The following is a 4,087-nucleotide window of genomic DNA, read 5'->3' as shown; positions in this document are numbered from 1 at the left end:
TGATTTGCAGGATTTTTAGAGCATTAAAATAACTATCAGGCAGAAGAATCTTTCTTCTCGCCTAGGATTTCAGCCATGCGCGCTCTCTCTCTCTTTCTCTCTCTTTCTCTCTTTTCCTCTCTCTCCCTCTCTCTAGCCTGGGGCTTGAATTTGCATGTCTAATTCATTTACTCACCATATTTGAATTGGCCTGAACAGATGTAAATCGGGAAGGATGGGAAAAACTGCAGTCATCAACAATGATTAATCAGCTGTTGCAGGCCGTGTCTTAAGGAGACTGGTAGGAGGAGGCATGGAAACCAAAAGGCCGTGTGTTTAGAAGCCTAATTGTCACATCAAGCATCATTGTCCCCATGCAAAAACCACCACCTTATGCATCACTTCCTGTTTTATGCAGCTCAAAAACATAAACTGAAGATTTATTTTTAATATGTTGACTTTATTTCTGAGCAAAGCATCGGTCATGTGTGTATTTTTCCATAGTCCCACCTTGAAGCATTTATGTAGACATTGTAAATAAATTTTGTGCAAAAAGGACTGGAAAAATGAACTGTATTATTGCAATTTTTTTTTTGTAAAAGTAGCAGTTTGGTATGAGTTGGCATGCATACAAGATTTACTAAGTGGGATAAGCTAATTATACTTTTTGTTGTGGATAAACAAATGCTTGTTGATAGCCTTTTTCTATCAAGAAACCAAGGAGCTAATTATTAATAACAATCATTGCACACTGAGTCTTAGCATTTCTGACGGAAACAGTTTGGATTGTATAATAACGCCAAGCCCAGTTGTAGTCGTTTGAGTGCAGTAATGAAATCTGAATCTAAAATAAAAATAAGATTATTTTTGTCATGCTGACTCCACTGCTTGAAAAATTTGTTTACTGCCCCCCAAATTTTTCATGATGAATGCAGTAAATATAAAACTTAATTTTAGCTCCCTAAGATACATATGCATTTGAAAATTTGAACCACAAAGTAAATTATTTAATAATAGTCACTGATTTCCTTAAGCTGACTTAATGAACTAATATCAGCAAAATGTAAGGCCTAAGGGCACTAAACTAACTGTAGACTCCGATTACAGCCAACAGAATTACTCATTTAATATCAGTGAAATTATTCTTGCACCTAATGGCAAACCTCAGGACTGAGTTACATCTTTCACTAAGGATGTTACCTAGGATGAGCAGTATATGTTTATTAGGAAATTAACTACATGAATGGAAGAGACCAGACTTCAAAATCTAATTTTTATAAATATGCTCTATGTTCTCATTGGATAAAACTGGTTATTAACCAATTTTCCAGAACAGCTGTACAGAATTTCTGCATGGCAGCCAGCTAAATGGTACAAAATAACATGTTTAAGCTGTAATAGCTTATAATTTCATTGAAATAAAATTGCGGCTATGAAAAGTGCTCCCCAAAGCTAAGGAAAATATACAAATATTTTAATTAAGGCAAATTCGTTTTAAAAAATCAGGCTTTTAGTAGTGACTGCTTTGTAAACAAAGGATGGGTCGGAGGAGAGTGCCTTAAACTCAAGCCTGACATTCAGGCCCATGTCACCCTATAAACCCGCCCTGAACAATTCTATTTTCTATTTGAGAAGAGAAACCAGCTGTGGGGTGGGTTTACTAGGTGACGTGTGATTGACTGACTCACCTGCTGGAGCGGCAGTGCACTCTCTCACCTTTTGTTTATGGGGCCTTGTTTCTGAACACGTGGATCAGCAGAAAGGGAGCGAGGCTCAACCTTGCAGCCTCTCCGCGCCTCCGCCCTCCCCCCCTCCCCCATCTATGGGATTGTTTCAATTTCCTATTTGGACCCAGTGGCAATTCTTCGTCTACATAAATAGTCCCTATTCGTGAAATCATTCTCTTTTGATAGGTGGTTACTAGCAGTTAACAACTATTTATTTACTTTAAAAATTAATAATAAACTTTATAAACTAACCATCGATTTGCCCCTCCTCTCCAGTCCGTGCCCGGGTGAGTTGGTTATTTTCAGCCTTTATTCTTGAGGAAGCTCTTGCCGAGTGGGGGAGGGAAAGAAAGAGGAGGGAGGGAGGGAGGGGGGGGCAGGCACTAGGAGAAGAAGGGTACTAGTGAAGGAGAATTAGGGAATATGGAGGCTATGGAGAATCAAGATCATTAGTGTTCAGTGAATTAGAAAAAATAAAACAACCTGTGTTCTTTCCCTGCGTTCCCCCCTCTGCGTGCCGGTTTTGTGCGAGCCTTGCTGTCGGCGGGTCCTTTTTCCCCCTGCCTGGGCACCCCTACCTCCCCCTTAATGCTATTTCAGCTTTTCCTCTTGCAAATTTCAGAGCCAGCTCCGAGGTTATTGAGGACCCTTAACCGAAAGACGGAAATAATAGAGGTGCTGAGAGTGTTTTTGATGTTTCTTAAAAGGCAAAAACAAAACGCCCTCTTCTAAACAAGGGCACGCAATTGTACCTGATTTTTATTTTTATTTGCGGGGGGTGGGGGTGGTGGGCGCCGGTTAAATGAGACTACTTTTTAATGATTTAAATACTTCTCCGAAAAATTTTTTAAAATTCCCCTATCATATTTAATCAGCTGCAATTATAACACATTCGAAATGAATAATATGCCTTGACAGTATTTTTATTGTTATTGTTCATTGCATGATGTTCGACTGCTTTAGAAGCACAGGAAAGAGAAGTAAACGCGCTACAAATGGGGAATTACCCTCGTTTAGCATTAAAATTCATTTAGATAAAATTGCCACAAACATTTAAATGGGAAGATTAGTTCCCCCTCACGCCTTATTGCACTCGCTCAATGGTTCCGTTAAGAACATTTTACACGTTGGAAATTCCGTCTTCTCAGACGGCTTGCTGTTTCCTAGTTACCCACATTCAAAGCAAAGGCAGCAGCAAAGGCAGCCGCAGCAGCAGCAGGAAAAAAAAAAAAAAAAGTTTTGGCAACTGGTCTGCAATTCATCCGCTTCTGGCCCCAGCCTCCCCTCCGCCCACAGCAGCACGCCCCCACCCATCACCTTTCTCCTCCCCACCTCTTCTCTGCTCCCCCCCACTAGGTAACTGGCAGAGTCCTGTCGAGGAAACACGTTGCTGAGTTGTATAGTATTTGTATATAATGTTAATACAAAGAACTATCAAAAAGCCAGTCTGTCCCTCTCCCAGTCTCCCCACTCCTGCTTCTGCTCTGAATTGAGGGTTTACTTTGAAAGCGCTGAGTTTCTCACATCCCCTGCACTGAGCCCACAAGGCACGTTTTTTGGCTTTCTTTTCTGCCGGGGCATTTCCAGGAAATACACCACTGCTTCTTGCCTGTTTTAGAAACGTGTGAAAGAATTACTTTGAAAAGTCCGTGCAACGTCTAGTTTCTCCCTCTCCTTTCACCGTCTCTCTCTTTCCTTCTCCCTCTGCCTCTCCCTCCCTCTCTCCCCCTTTCTCTCCCTCCTTCCCTCTTTCTCCCCCCCCCCACTCCCTTCGCAGAGCCGCTGGAAAAGAAGAATGTCGGCTTCGACTGCCATCTTTTGGGGATTTGGAAAAACGACTCGGTAGGAATCCGAGGGAGGCGGGGGTCGCGAGGGGTGGGGGGAAACCCCCTTATTATCCTGTGTCGGAACTGGCTCCCTTAATCTGATGCTTAAATATTTGATGTGGAAAAATTACCCATAAAATTAGTTACTAACAATTTCAAATTGAAATCACTTATCGAATTATAAACGCATTAAAGCTGTATGGATGGTATTAGGAGTTCCTCGGGAAGCAACGGGTGTCTCCTTCCAGTGCGCCCGGCCGGAGAGCTTCGCCCCGGGGAGAGGCACCCCCGCGGAGCCCGGGGACGGGGTGGGGAGGGCGGCGCTCGGGGCGCGAGCGTCCCCGCCGGGGGAGGGGACGAGCGGCATCCAGGCCCGGGCGGAGGCTCCGGCTCGCTCTGCTCTAGGGGGCCGGGAGAAGGGAGGGGAAGGAGCGGAGGTGAGAGGCTCCGACCCCGGGAACTAGGCGCCTACTAGGAAACTTTGTTCCGAAAAGCAAAAACACCAGCGTCACCCGCCCCCTCCCGCCCGCGTCTCCCACGCGGCGCGCAGTCTTT

At 44.1% G+C, this 4,087-nt stretch overlaps 1 protein-coding gene across 2 annotated transcripts in view; it reads left to right on the top strand.

Annotated features, from left to right (window-relative positions):
- MEIS1 (Meis homeobox 1) overlaps positions 1–852 on the top strand; it is a 139,674-nt gene extending 138,822 nt beyond the window's left edge. For both annotated transcript variants that reach the window (XM_081254619.1, XM_081254618.1), the window contains exon 12: positions 1–852. This exon is cut by the window's left edge and continues 672 nt beyond it. The gene's annotated coding sequence lies outside the window, so the exon portion shown is untranslated.
- Positions 853–4,087: the final 3,235 nt, after the last annotated feature.

This window comes from Mesoplodon bidens (genome assembly GCF_964165515.1).
Source record: "Mesoplodon bidens genome assembly, chromosome: 14".
Lineage (NCBI taxonomy): Eukaryota > Metazoa > Chordata > Mammalia > Artiodactyla > Ziphiidae > Mesoplodon > Mesoplodon bidens.
Note: the sequence above shows the minus strand (reverse complement) of the source record. Positions and strands in the feature narration are given on the sequence as shown.